This window comes from Nanorana parkeri, unplaced genomic scaffold (assembly GCF_000935625.1).
Source record: "Nanorana parkeri isolate BGI_ZX_2015 unplaced genomic scaffold, ASM93562v1 scaffold336, whole genome shotgun sequence".
Taxonomy (NCBI): domain Eukaryota; kingdom Metazoa; phylum Chordata; class Amphibia; order Anura; family Dicroglossidae; genus Nanorana; species Nanorana parkeri.
This window is the reverse complement of record NW_017306604.1, coordinates 360,750-376,196: the sequence shown is the minus strand read 5'-3', so window position 1 is coordinate 376,196 and position 15,447 is coordinate 360,750. Positions and strand designations below refer to the sequence as shown.

The 15,447-nt window shown below is 46.6% G+C and overlaps 1 protein-coding gene across 1 annotated transcript in view; it reads left to right on the top strand.

Annotated features, from left to right (window-relative positions):
• The first annotated feature begins 88 nt into the window (after nucleotides 1-88).
• ROCK2 (Rho associated coiled-coil containing protein kinase 2) overlaps nucleotides 89-15,447 on the top strand; it is a 173,856-nt gene continuing 158,497 nt past the window's right edge. Inside the window, exon 1 of the mRNA XM_018558394.1 lies at nucleotides 89-106. The gene's annotated coding sequence lies outside the window, so the exon portion shown is untranslated. The remainder of the gene's footprint in view (nucleotides 107-15,447) is intronic.

Genomic DNA, 15,447 nt, shown 5'->3' with positions numbered 1-15,447 from the left:
CCCCCTTGTAGCCAACATGTCAGGAGGGTGGATGATCGCCAGGCAGCAGAAGCTGGAGTCCGTACTGAGGAACCCACGTTCGCCTATCAATGTAGAGAGCCTGCTGGTAAGTTAGGACCCTAGGTGGTGACCTTAGGGTCCAGCATCTTCCCAACTTTCTTTTATTCCCTGTCTTGTTTTGGAGGCGTCACCTGGAATTGGGGGGTTCCCCGGATGGTCCGATTGGTAACACCGAGTTGGGTCTCAGATTTTGAAACTGATGTTGGAAAAGAACGAGTTAAAATAAGATTGGCTTGCTGCTGGTCTGTAGATAGCTTGTGTGAAAGCTGGCGATGTTTATAACCTGGCTGTTTTGGTCTTCTGCTGCTTTGTGTTGGACTGGTTTGGGTTTTGTATGTCCTCAGGAATAGTTCACCATACAGCAGGGTATGAGGGACTACAAGAACTAGTGTGCTGGGATTTGTAGTTCCTCGACATGTAGATGGTTGCAGAGTCCTGGGTTGTGTTGCTTATATGGGTCTTGAGATGCACTAAAGATATGACCTCCTGCCACTGATGGCTGACTTTAGGGACCTGGTCCGGGGGGGGGATGGGGGCGTTTGACAGGTAGATGGTTGCAGAGTCCTGGATTCATATATGGGTCTCGAGATGCACTAAGGATATGACCTCTTCCCATTTATGGCTGACTTTAGTGATCTGGTCCAGGTGGGGGGGCCGAGGGGGTTCGCAGGTAGATGGTTGCAGAGTGCTGGGTTCTGTTGCGTATGGGTCTTGAGATGCACTAAGGGTGTGACGTCTTCCCACTTATGGCTGACTTTAGTGATCTGGTCCAGGTGGGGGTGTTGAAAGGTAGATGGTTGCGGAGTCCTGGGTTCTGTTGTGTATATGGGCCTTAAGATGAACTAAGGATATGACCTCTTCCCACTTATGGCTGACTTTAGTGATCTAGCCCAGGGGGTTTGTTGAGCCTATGTGCCTGGCTTCAGCACCTGGTACACACCGATAGGGCCAGACTTTCTTCTCTCTTAATGGTGCTGAAGTCAGATGCTTATATGTTCTTTAGCGGTGCTGCATGTAAGGCTCAATAGACCCTTTTAGCAGTCCCAGGTTAGCTTTGTGGGGGCAAGACAGAGGGACACGGGCTCATTGCAAAGGCCCCATCTGTAGCTTGCCCAGGATTTTTGGGGCCATGAAATAAAACCCTGTACTTTATCAAATTGGACAGAGCCTGACAATATTGTGCTGTGGTTGGAGGGAGCAATTCAGCTGCCAAATGATCCTTTTTTTTTTTACTTTGCACAAACATACTGTCACACTGCCTGAAAGTACATGCCTATGCATTGAGCAAGACCCACTTGGCATGTTCTTCATCCCATGGGAACAGTGCCAATTGTATGGGAAGTTACAGCCTGTTCATTAGATGGTTCAGGAAGATATAACTTATAAACTGTTCCATATTGAGGAACCAGTGGCAACTGTTCAGGTAGATACTGCTTGCCATCTCGATGGACCAATGGCGATTGTTGGGGTAGATACAGCTTGGGCGATCAAATTCTCCATCTTGAGGGACTAGTGATGACTGTTAGGGTAGATCTAGCTTCGTCAATCATTTGTTCCACCTTGAAGGACCAGTGATGATTGTTTGGGTAGATACAGCCTTGCCGATCAACTGTTCCATCTTGAGGGACCAGTGACGATTGTTGAGGTAGATACAGCCTGGCCGATCAACTAGTCCATCTGGAGGCACTGGCGGTGGTTGTTTGGGTAAATAGAACAGTCTATCAGCCATGTTGTATCTCGGGGGACCAGTGGTGATTGTTCAGGAAGCTAGAGCTTGGCCAATCAACTGTTCCATTTTGAGGGACCAGTGACGGTTGTTGGGGTAGATACAGCCTGGCCGTTCAACTGTTCCATCTTGAGGGACCCAACTGTTCCATCTTTACCCAAACAACCACCGCCAGAGTGATGATTGCTGGGGTAGATGCAACCTGGCCGATAAACTAGTCCATCTGGAGGCACTGGTGGTGGTTGTTTGGTTAAATTGAACAGTCTATCAGCCATGTTGTATTTCGGGGGACCAGTGGCGATTGTTCAGGAAGGTAGAGCTTTGCCAATGTATAGGGACCAGTGGCGATTTGTTTAGGAAGCTAGAGCTTGGCCAATCAACTGTTCCATCTTGTGGGAGCAGTGACAATTGTGCGGGCATATACAAACTGACCAACTGATTGTTCCATCTCAAAGTGGCAATGGTTTGGGGAAATACAATGATCTGAAGTTAACAATTTTCTTTATTTATATGTGTTAATAGACATAGTGCTTGCTCTTCTGTTCAGTTGCCAATTATCTATCATCTATGAATTCCTTTTAACCCTGGCTGTGTAATCTTATATTGCTGACATTGTACATAATGTGTGAGCTTGCCTGTTTAAGTCTGGGAGAACCTCCTCTGGAAGTGTACTTTAAAGGAATTAACAGTTGACTTGTAGTTGTTTGGGCAACTGGTTTATCAGGATCAGTGCTGTGAGTTAATACTTTATTTAATAGCTGCAAGCTGCTTACAGGCTAGGAAGCCTTCACATGTCAAGGTTCAGGGCTGATATCTAAGGAAAGCAACTGGGGGTCAAAAGTCTTCCACAGATTTCAGCAATGCTGCCTTGGAATCGGCAGAGAAAGCAAACAATGCAGACAGATCAGCTAATGCAGAACAAGCCTTGGATTAGTCATTTAAGCTAATTAGGTCTTGTTGGCAGTTATTAATCAGCCCTGACTTTTCATCCTAGGGAAAGTTCGGCTAGCAGATTTTGTATGAAGCAGCTGCTGAAGTGGTTGGTGGCCCAAAAGGAACATACCAGGATACAAAACTAAAAAGCATGCCCCAGAGTGTGCATCCATGTCCCTCCATCACTCGTTGGGAGAAGTTTGCATGGCTTTCTCCTTCTGCACCTTCTGTGTTGTTCCTCCACAAGCTCTTTAGTCACAAGAAGGAGGCCCTGACCCAGAACAAACATGTTCGTGGACATTGGGGCACCTCCATGTATGTTCTTGTTGTGTGTCATTGACTTGCTAAGTAGTGAACCAAAGAAAAGTGCATGCAGTTCATCTATGACTGCTCTCCGGTACATGTCCTGACGCTTCCCTTTCACATACCAGATTGTTTTAGACTCATCTCATGTCTGTGAGTATTTTAGAAACTGCTGTTTCTCCAAAGCCACCAATGGAATTGGAGGGCTATGAGGCAACACAGACCTTTTGTAGGCTGGTACTTTGATACATGAGGTCTTGTTTTGTAAGTATACCCTTACACGGGCATGAAGAACCAAGATCTTTGTGCCCTTTGAGCCGTGCTCACTTTGACCACAGTCTCCATGGTTGTTACTGGATGGCAGTTTGCATGTTGGCGCAGACCCAAGCCTCTACGAACCAGAAAAGGTCTTCTGTGCATTTTTGGTTCACTGATGTGCAGGCCTGCACTTAGATGTAGCTCAGGTGTAGGCAGCCATGGCACACAGCTGTGGTGAAACTCCAAACTGGGATTCTTGCAGTCCCTCATGGAATCTCTAGTTCCACAACAGCTGGAGTGCCAAGGTTGCTTGCCCATGATGTAGTTAGATATGTGAGGGTAATGTACCCTGCGATAACCTACATTTGTAAAGAGCATCCTGTTTTTGTTACTGTGCCCACTATGAAAACTACGGGAGGGAAAGGGATCAGGAGTATGGTGTCATATTGGCATGGTTTTCTCATTCTGCACGTTACTGAGTTGTTCCTGCAAAGGTTCTTTGGTCACGAGAAGGAGGTCCAGTCCTAACTGAAGAGCAGTGTTTTCATTAACACGTGCCCTGAAAAATGCAAGCACGCACAGATAACTAGATTAATTCAATTATTCTAATAGGAAATAACTACCATACCATAATGAAATAAAAGAAGGCAGCCATTGGCACAGCTACACAGAAACCATCCCTCCCCTGAGGCATAACATCACCAGGCAGCATGTGGACTTGAAAAAAGTCAGGCTTTGTACTGCTCTTTAGCTGACCCTTACCCAAGATCCATTTAAACTGGCAGGATACACATTTATTGAAACATCCCGGGGCCCACAGTGCTATTAATCCAGTGCTGTTGACTAAGATTTGTAATAGACCACCCTTTCTCAACATTGTTAGCCTTGAAGAACACGTGAAACAATGTTCATGTTCTTGGAGAACCCCTGCTAAAGAGACTTATACCTGCAGCTTATGGTACATAAGCATAATCAATAGGTTGAAGAAAGTTTTAAAAGAATAACTGATGTGGTGTACTTGCCTATTTGACACCAAGCTCGTTTTTTTATTAGCAACCCCCTGCAAAATTATTTTCAGTAATATTCCTTTCCTGGCATAACCTATAGCTACAGAGAAGAAAGGTGGTCAGTAAAAATTGTGGTATCCACTAACATTAGTGCAGGCATGCGAGCATCTGTCCAATCCAGGAGCCACCATGGATTTTTTAGGAGCTTCATTGACAACAAGTAGAGAAAACCTCAAGTTTGGTTCCAGCTGTCCATTATAAGGAGCATTGGTTACCTGGCTTCTGGGATTTGTCTAGCCCTTCATTAAAGGAGAACTATGAGGTGAGTGCTTTTCACTCATCTCATAGTTCTAGCCGACCTGTGACAATGAGACTGTCACAGGTCGGCTCAGTAGATCGGGAGGTGAGCAAACACATACCGGCGTTCGCTTACCTCTCGATCCTGTGACGGCTCTCTGCCGTGACAGGGGAGTGGCTGGATTCACCCCTCCCCGCTCCGATCTGCCAGCGCTGACTGGCGGAACGGACGGGGGGGGGGGCGGGGACTGCTGGCTCTGCCTTTAGATAGCTGTCAGTCACGCAGCTGGGCGGATCCAGACATAATTGTCGGGATCCGCTTCAGCTGCGGCGTCTTAGTATACCGCAAGCTACAGCACGCGCTATACTGAGCCTAGGGTGACGGGAGAACGCTAGTTTGTGTCCTCCCGTTACCCTAAGGAGAACTATGGGGAAAAGCCTTAACCCCATAGTTCTCCTTTAATGATCTGTAGAATGTAAGTCACCCCCTTACAGTGGTGGTCAGCGTAGGTAGGAGAACAATTCAACATTGCTCAGTGCTCCTTGGGAGCAACCCTGGTTGAGAAACACTGTAATAGTCATTAGCATTGTCAGTGTTGATTGCAGCAGTATAGCTTTCAGTAGTCTTCTGGAGGGGGGCTACTTTTGTTCCCCATGGTCCCTGTGTGTGTTGTAAAGTAGTCAACGCTCCAAGCTTCCTCCAGTGATGGACTACAATCTCATGTTTAGTTTACCAATTTGTATTGAGATTGTAGTCCATCATTGGAGTGAGCTTGGAGCGGTGACTACTTTACAACACACACAGGGACCATGGGGAACAAAAGTAGTCACCCTCCAGAAGGAAGGGCAGTGTCAGCACCAATTCAGAGATGATTTGAGGATCTGCAGCCGAGTAATGCACAAATAGGATACATTGTTGTGAATAGTTAAGGTACATGAATACATTTCTAAGATTTAACTCCTGAGTTTAGTGCCACTTTAAAAGTACCAAAAGCTCAAGCATCAGCGTCACAGCCAGGCAACTAGCATTTTCAGAACATGCTCCGCCACGATAGCCTTTATCTGTCTCTCACGACACGCTTACTTTAGTTTTTTGTCATAAGGTACTTGCCTCGCTGGGTGCTGGGACTTCTAACTTGGTTTCTTCTGGGGCTTTCACAGCAATGATCATCTGCTCGTGGTATTCTTCAATACTGTGCAGGTCTTGGAGTGGTGACTACTCTACAACACACATCGGGACCATAGGGAACAAGAGTAGCCACCCACCAGAAGGAAGGACAGTGTCAGCACCAATTCAGAGATGATTTGAGGATCTACAGCCGAGTGACACACAAATAAGATACATTGTTGTTAATAGTTAAGGAACTTGAATGTATTTTTAGGATTCAACTCCTGAGTTCAGTGTCACTTTAAATGTTGCTGGCTGCCTACATGCAGTGCAGACGCATCCAGTTGTATCTAGTCAGGGCAGGAAGCCCATGAAAATTTGAGCAAATTAATGTCTATGAAACATTCTGCTGGAGGTTTTTTTTACGTGGGTGAACAAAGCATTGGAAACTTGACCTGCTAGTTGCAGAAATCTTCCAGAATTCTGAATTTTTTCTTATTACACTGGGAAACTGTGGTGAGAAGTCCTTGGTGTTTAGAGTGACACTCAGAGTGGTTACATGTACTGGTGCCTGGAGTGGACAAACTGGCTGTTGAATTCCATATTAATGTGTCCACCCCCGCATAAAGGTCCTGCGTGTATGGCAGGGGTGGACAAATTAAAATGGAATTCAAAAGCTGGTCTGTCCAATCCAGGAGCTAGCAGGATTTTTTTTTTTAGTAGCCAGGTCCATTGACAACAAGTAGACAAAACCTCCAAGTTGGGCTCCAGCTGTAAATTTTAAGGTGCATTGGCTACCTGGTTTGTGGGATTTGGTCACTTGGGTCAATGTAATGGAAGGTGTAATCTGGAGGCATTGACTGGCATCTTTGTATTTTAAGGAGTCCGGTTTTGAATGGGCTGAATATTCACTGTTAAAGATGAACTCCAGGCAATAGAGAAAGTTACCTTTGCTGTGGGTCCCCCTCCACACTCTAAGGGTTAACTGCTGGTTTTGCCTTGGGAATGACGGATAAGGTGATATACTTTCCTTATTTCTCTCTTATCCAGTACTCTCGTCGGCTGTCTGATGTCTTGAGCTGTGCATGGGCCCTTGACGACCTGGTGTACAATGAGACTGCTGGTCCTGCACTGTATGGGGTGATGTTGGAGAGCTGCATCGGGCAGTGGTGTGGAGCGACTTTGGGGAACTGGTCTTACAGCATAGAGGGAGCCTGGGGGGATGAAATGGCCACTTAACCCATGCAGTGCAGAGGAGGACCCACTGCAAGGGTAAAATGTTTGTCAGCAGGAGTGGCCAGCTTAGCTTTGTAGTCGTATGCTGCCTAACCCTGACACTCTAGCTTGTGTCAATGGGTCAAAGGGCAAACACATCTGATACTCACTGCTCGATGGAACATGCTGCACACTCTGAAGCTGGGAAACAGTGAGACCAGGTAGTGGACAGTGTGGGAACTGTCAGACTTCAGCTATTATTTAGAGGGTCAGAGATCATCTGAAGTGTAAGATAGAATAATGTTGACCGTACCCTAAAAGTAGAACTGAAGTCAAAGCGTTTTCATAACTTGTTTACAACCCTCTCTGCTTTTTTGGACATCTGTGTCCCATTGGGTAGATTTCCTTTTACCCTCTGCATGATCGCCACAAACAGGAAGTGAGAGGGTCACCATAACTAGTTTTCCATTGGAGGATTTCCAATCTATTGCTGTTCTGGTGACCACCCAAAATTTGGGAATTTCTTTTCCTTTGCTTTTAGTGCTAACGGTCACCAAGACAAATAGTGAGGGTGAATCTCCCTAAGAGCCCATTCACACCAGGGCGCTGCTGATCAGCGCGGTTTCGCACTAATTTCAAAAGGGAGGTTTTGGGAGTTTAGTTGAGTTTCAGCCCTGAAACGCAATTAAAAACGCCCAAAACTGCAATGATCAGCGCGGTTCCATTGCAAGCTGCACTGATCAGCGCGGCAGAAATAGCGAAGGGAGCAGTTCGGGCGGGGGCGGTTCAGATCGCACTGGTGTGTACGGGGCCTAACGGGGACACAGACAACAATGGAAGTCTGACTTCTAACCCTTCTTCTCTATTTCCAAACCTAAAAAACAAACTTTAGAAGACGAGCAGCTGTCCATAAACCAAAATTATTCAGTGCAAAGTCATCCAAATGTTTTCTGTGTTGTGCTGAATGGTTGAGAAACAGCTACACAATCATAATATAGGACTGAATGTTCAGGTCCTTTTTATAACCCCCAAATTTGGTTACCACTACAGCAATTTTTTTTTTTGCATGTTTTGATCATGACGTAAATATTTTTTTTTTTAAATAGTAACTTTATTGAGCCATCCACAATGACATGCCTGACGTGAATACTTCTCTGGCCATATGACTAACCACTAAGACAGTTATTTCCTCTTGTTTGCACATCTTCTCTTGTGCTAAGTCAATCTAGACGTTTAATCCGAGTTTTTTTTTACATGGGGATGCTTCACCCCTCAGCAATGTGTCACAGGTCTTCTGACAGGGCCGAGCTCCTGCCAAAACTGTGCGCGGCGTGTAGGAGCCATGAGCCAACTTCCTCTGCCCCCAGACTTCACAGGCGAGATCTGTTCCCAGGCCTCTCCTCCCCTGCCTTCCATCACCATGCCTTGCTTGCAGCCTTGTCGCAGCTGCCTGCTCTGTTTTTATCTGAAGGCTTTCTATATCTTCCTTTCCAGGCCCTGGAATATTCCATACAAGTACTTCCCTCCGCATTTTCACACTGACTGCTTGTAATTCTTCCTTATCTCTGTCTGGAAATGGCGTTTTTATCTGCTGAGCGTTTATCTGCTGAGCGTTTTTGCTTTCTATTAAATTCCGAGTGGTTCTTCAGGCGCCTGTAGCCTCGTCTTTTTCATGTTCCAACTTTTTTTTTTTTCTTTCAATCGGACTATGAAGGAAAAAGAAATGCAGTTGGTGCCTAAATATTAAAGGGCCTGTCCGCTCAGAAGTGATATTTGAGTTAGTACACTCTGTTATCCGGTATTCAACTAACCAGAACGCTCATCTAACCAGAAAAACTAAATCCCCTGTGTACTCGCTGATCTGCGGCATGTATTATCCTGGAATCGGTCGTGTGACTATTTGTCTTTGTCCTAAATGTGTTTCTCTTAATTTGCTTTTAATGACTGCGCTTCAATAACAATATGAAGTCAATACAGCGTTTATGGTATAGTATGGGGTATGGCATTAGTTAGACCTATTTTTAATAGTAATTCTCAAGCATCCAGAAACTACATTTAAAGGAGAACTATGGGGTCAGGGCTTTTCCCCATAGTTCTCCTTAGGGTAACGGGAGGACACAAACTAGCGTCCTCCCGTTACCCTAGGCTCAGTATACGGCGAGCTACAGCTCGCCGTATACTGAGACGCCGGAGCGGATCCCGACGTAGATGACGGGATCCGCCCAGCTGCGTGAGTGACAGCTGGCTCTGCCTATCTAGAAGCAGAGCCAGCTGTACCCTCCCCCGTCCGTTCCGCCAGTCAGCGCTGGCAGATCGGAGCGGGGGAGAGGGGAATCCAGCCCCTCCCCTGTCACGGCAGAGAGCCGTGACAGGATCGAGAGGTGAGCGAACGCCGGTATGTGTTTGCTCACCTCCCGATCTACTGAGCCGACCTGTGACAGTCTCATTGTTACAGGTCGGCTGGAACTATGAGGTGAGTGGAAATCACTCATCTCATAGTTCTCCTTTAACTGAAATCTTCCAATCCCCATGGATGCCGGATAACGAGGAGTTTACTGTACATGGATGAATGGAGTCAGTCTCTGGTTTCCTATACGTTTTAGATGCATCACCAGTGACATCTCCATGCCATAATTCTTTTCTCCCTATTGCAGTCTACCTGGGAGTTTGGGGGGTTCATACCTAACGTTGCATGTTCTTGCACCTCCTGTTACATTCTCTATAGCAAAATACAGGGCTGGACAAACCTTAGGAGCTGGGCAGCCATTGCTCCTTATAATTTCCAGCTGCATCTAACTTTTCACATCTCTTGTAGTTATTGCCAATGGAGCTGGCTCCTAAAGAAAAAACCCTGCTGGCTCCTGGATTGGACAGACTGGATCTTAAATCCCATATTGATTTGTCCACCCCTGCCATAACCTAATCTAGGGTTGGACTAATCATAGGAGCCAGGTAGCCATTGCTCCTTTAAAAGTTCCAGATGGCGCCTAACTTGAGGTGAGGCGCAGCATGGAATCTAGTTCCAGTGTATTACACCATCAAGAGGTTGAGCAATTCATATGGAATTCCGGAGCCAGTCTGTCCAGTAGCAGCCAGCAGGATTATTTTTAGGCCTCATTCACACGAGAGAAGGCCGGCACGTACAGCTCCGTGCTGCGTGCACGGCCGTATCGGACAGCTCCCGGGATTAGTACGCAGCCCCTGTCCGTCTCTATGGGAGTACGCGGCCATACGCCGTCTTACCCTTAGCCCAAGTGCAGGTCCGTACGGGTGTCCCGGCTTGCACGCAGACAGGATCCATCCTGTCAGCGTACGAGTACGGACACCCGCACGGACGTGCAGGGTGGGTAAGTGTAGGGCGGCGTATGGCCGCGCACTCCCATAGAGACGGACAGGGGCTGCGTACTAATCACACGCAGCACCTGTCCTTCCCGCGAGCGATATGGCCGCGCACGCAGCACGGACCTGTGCGTGCCGGCCTTTTCTTGTGTGAAGGAGGCCTTAGGAGCCCCCTCCATTACCAACTAAAGACAACCCTCAAAAGTTAGGCTCCTGCTGTAGTTTTTAAGGAGCATTGGCTACCTGGCTCCTGGGATTTGTCCAGCCCTGACACAGATTCACGTGGAGTTCTATCCAGCTTCTTGTATTAGAATGAAGAACTTGTTGGAATTGGTGGTTATCGATGCGTTTGGTACAGCTACATTCAATTCCGTTCTCATGCTGTATGACTTTGCGAGAGTGATTTGTAAAACGTGCAGCCACAGCGTATGTATCCAAATGATCAGCCCACGTTCCTCCCAGCATCTTCCAAAGTGTTCCAGAACTGCGACAAGAATAAAACACCGCCGCTGAGTTCTGCAGGCTCCAGCAAGGCAAGCCGTATGAAAAGGTTCTGCTCACGTGTGGTATTGGATTATTCTTAGTCTCCACATAGTGTTATTCAGGGCTGGCGAATGCGGCCTGCGTCATGGTCGAGCGATGAGCCCGGTTTGCCTCTTGTAACAAAGATCCGGGACTATATAGTTGCTTCTGTCCCATGGTGATTAAAGCAGCTCCTTCTTTTAAACCCCCAAACCTGCTTTTCTATTAGATCGGAGTTCTTCTTTACAGTACCACTGTCTCCCATCACTTGTATGTCATAGTTTGTACTTCCAGATGGATGCTGTGCATTATGCTGCTATGCTAATACAGGTGAAACTCGAATAATTAGAATATCGTGCAAAGTTCATTTATTTCACTAATGCAACTTAAAAGGTGAAACTAATATATGAGATAGACTCATTACATGCAAAGCAAGATTATTCAAGCCGTGATTTGTCATAATTGTGATGATTATGGCTTACAGCTCATGAAAACCCCAAGAACCCCAAATCCACAACCTCAAAAAAGTAGATTATTACATGCAATCAATAAAACAAGGATTGTACATAGAACAATATCGGACCTCTGAAAAGTACAAGCATGCATATGTACTCAGTACTTGGTTTGGGCCCCTTTTGCAGCACTTACTGCAATTACTTTTGCACGATATTCTAATTATTGGAGTTTCACCTGTATACTGTATGATAGGTGGACATAAGAGCAGCCACCATATCAAAGGACTAATATGGAGGCATGGAAGGTAGGAAGGTGCAGGGTCTACTTTTACAGAAAAAGACCAGATGTGTATGGAAGTGCATGTGGCCTATATCACAGTGCCTGTGCACGTAGCCTATAGCATTTCACTTATTTGCTCATTTTGGTTGGTGAAAGCAGAACTCCAGAAAGTAATTGTTTTGCAAACAAACTTACATTGGTCCCGCTGTGCTCGATGTAAAGGACCATATCTGATCTGGGTAGGGCTACTGGGGATGCTGAAAATCACTGTGGTAGTCCGCACGTGCTGCATATAGCGATACTTGTGTGATACTTTCCCTGTGTACACTGAGCACAGGGAGTCCCTCACTCAACACCGCTGCCATTCAGAGAATGTCTTGTATTTATAATGTTAAAAACGGATATAAGGCATTCTCTGATTGGACAAATTGGAGATTGTGACGCCATCTGCCCTTCCTTTCCACTTTGTCCAATCGGAGAATGGCTTGTTTAAGTTGAAAAACATACAATGTGTTGAATGAATGGTGGCGGTGCCGAGAAAGCCCTCCCCATGTAGAGAGGGGATGTCGCTGGAGCTGCACCCGGAAGATCACCGCTATGACCCTGTGGCGTGGACTACTGCAGTGACTTCCAGCAGCCCTCTGGATATCAGATATGGACACTTCCATTGAGCCAAGCTGATCCAATGTAAGTTTGCAAAAAATCTACTTCCTGTTTCTGCTTTAACCAACCAAAAAGGAGCAAATAAGCGGAACTCATTGCTAGGGCTTCCAAACTCTGTATAGGAATTTTCCTAGGGATGCAGCATACTTTGTCACACCAGATAGGGAAGGGAACCCAAGATGGCTGCTCCACCTCCTATGCACTCTCAGTGCCCAGGGAGAAAAGTGCAGTAGAAATACCTTGGTGGAGTTCTCAGTCTAGCAGATTCATATATCCCGGTGCTGGTGTCTATTCATGGTGGAGTTCTCAGTCCAGCGGATTCATATATCCCGGTGCTGGTGTCTATTCATGGTGGAGTTCTCAGTCTAGCGGATTCATATATCCCGGTGCTGGTGTCTATTCATGGTGGAGTTCTCAGTCTAGCAGATTCATCTATCCCGGTGCTGGTGTCTATTCATGGTGGAGTTCTCAGTCTAGCAGATTCATCTATCCCGGTGCTGGTGTCTATTCATGGTGGAGTTCTCAGTCTAGCAGATTCATCTATCCCGGTGCTGGTGTCTATTCATGGTGGAGTTCTCAGTCTAGCAGATTCATCTATCCCGGTGCTGGTGTCTATTCATGGTGGAGTTCTCAGTCTAGCAGATTCATCTATCCCGGTGCTGGTGTCTATTCATGGTGGAGTTCTCAGTCTAGCAGATTCATCTATCCCGGTGCTGGTGTCTATTCATGGTGGAGTTCTCAGTCTAGCAGATTCATCTATCCCGGTGCTGGTGTCTATTCATGGTGGAGTTCTCAGTCTAGCAGATTCATATATCCCGGTGCTGGTGTCTATTCATGGTGGAGTTCTCAGTCTAGCAGATTCATCTATCCCGGTGCTGGTGTCTATTCATGGTGGAGTTCTCAGTCTAGCAGATTCATCTATCCCGGTGCTGGTGTCTATTCATGGTGGAGTTCTCAGTCTAGCAGATTCATCTATCCCGGTGCTGGTGTCTATTCATGGTGGAGTTCTCAGTCTAGCAGATTCATCTATCCCGGTGCTGGTGTCTATTCATGGTGGAGTTCTCAGTCTAGCAGATTCATCTATCCCGGTGCTGGTGTCTATTCATGGTGGAGTTCTCAGTCTAGCAGATTCATCTATCCCGGTGCTGGTGTCTATTCATGGTGGAGTTCTCAGTCTAGCAGATTCATCTATCCCGGTGCTGGTGTCTATTCATGGTGGAGTTCTCAGTCTAGCAGATTCATATATCCCGGTGCTGGTGTCTATTCATGGTGGAGTTCTCAGTCTAGCAGATTCATCTATCCCGGTGCTGGTGTCTATTCATGGTGGAGTTCTCAGTCTAGCAGATTCATCTATCCCGGTGCTGGTGTCTATTCATGGTGGAGTTCTCAGTCTAGCAGATTCATCTATCCCGGTGCTGGTGTCTATTCATGGTGGAGTTCTCAGTCTAGCAGATTCATCTATCCCGGTGCTGGTGTCTATTCATGGTGGAGTTCTCAGTCTAGCAGATTCATCTATCCCGGTGCTGGTGTCTATTCATGGTGGAGTTCTCAGTCTAGCAGATTCATCTATCCCGGTGCTGGTGTCTATTCATGGTGGAGTTCTCAGTCTAGCAGATTCATCTATCCCGGTGCTGGTGTCTATTCATGGTGGAGTTCTCAGTCTAGCAGATTCATCTATCCCGGTGCTGGTGTCTATTCATGGTGGAGTTCTCAGTCCAGCAGATTCATATATCCCGGTGCTGGTGTCTATTCATGGTGGAGTTCTCAGTCTAGCAGATTCATATATCCCGGTGCTGGTGTCTATTCATGGTGGAGTTCTCAGTCTAGCAGATTCATCTATCCCGGTGCTGGTGTCTATTCATGGTGGAGTTCTCAGTCCAGCAGATTCATATATCCCGGTGCTGGTATCTATTCATGGTGGAGTTCTCAGTCCAGCAGATTCATATATCCCGGGGTGCTGGTGTCTATTCATGGTGGAGTTCTCAGTCCAGCAGATTCATATATCCCGGTGCTGGTGTCTATTCATGGTGGAGTTCTCAGTCTAGCAGATTCATATATCCCGGTGCTGGTGTCTATTCATGGTGGAGTTCTCAGTCCAGCAGATTCATCTATCCCGGTGCTGGTGTCTATTCATGGTGGAGTTCTCAGTCTAGCAGATTCATATATCCCGGTGCTGGTATCTATTCATGGTGGAGTTCTCAGTCTAGCAGATTCATATATCCCGGTGCTGGTATCTATTCATGGTGGAGTTCTCAGTCTAGCAGATTCATATATCCCGGTGCTGGTATCTATTCATGGTGGAGTTCTCAGTCTAGCAGATTCATATGTCCATGGTGGAGTCACCTCAGTTTGTTGGAACTCGTAGTGTAAGCTTGCACACAGGGAAGTGCTGCATGGGAAGCCGGCGGTGATGGTGGAGGTCGGCAGTGTTCATCTTGGTCACATCCTATAGTGGAGTTCTTGTCTGGTCTGTGACGTATGTACATCTGCTCTGTCAGCTACTCTGTTGGGATTCCTATTGCCAGGCAGGATGTTCAACGGCATTTGGACATTTATTAATGACATGAAACTTTAAAGCTGAACTCCAGCCAGTAGGAATTTAATCTTATTATGAAGGTGCTTCCTATCTTCTTCAAAGAATGATGTGCGTTTCTTACTAAAGTGCGTTTTTCTAGTCTTTCATATTAGCAAACATGCACCTTATACTGTATGTCTCCCCTATCCTGTTTCTTCCTTTCGGGTAACCAGGTGCCGCTGCTTTCTTTATAAGGAGTAATGGCTCCCGGTCAGGTATCCTCCTCTTATTTATTTATTTCAGGTATTATATAGCGCCGACACATTCACATCAGTCCCTACCCTCAATAGGGACCTTACAATCTAAGGTCCCTATCTCACATGCATATATAGAGGGCCAACTTAGAGAGGAGCCAATTAACCTTCCAGCATGTCTTTGGGAGGAAACCAGAGTACCCGGAAGATACCCCCACAAGCACAGGGAGCACATGCAAACTCCTTGCAGCATGTGACCTGGCTGGGATTTGAACCAGGGACTCCCAGTGCTGCAAGGCAGAAGCATTAACCACTACGCCACTCTCTTGTTACTGTGGATGGGTACGACTGCATAGCACCTGGGCGCAATTCCCCCACGTCCATTGATTGCAATTAGCGGCTGGTTTTGGGGGCTTTTACCAGTTAGCAAGGAACACCCCTGAGCTCCATGCGTAACACTCACATAATGCAACACCAGCACAGATCCTTCACACTACCCCCGACCTTCAAAC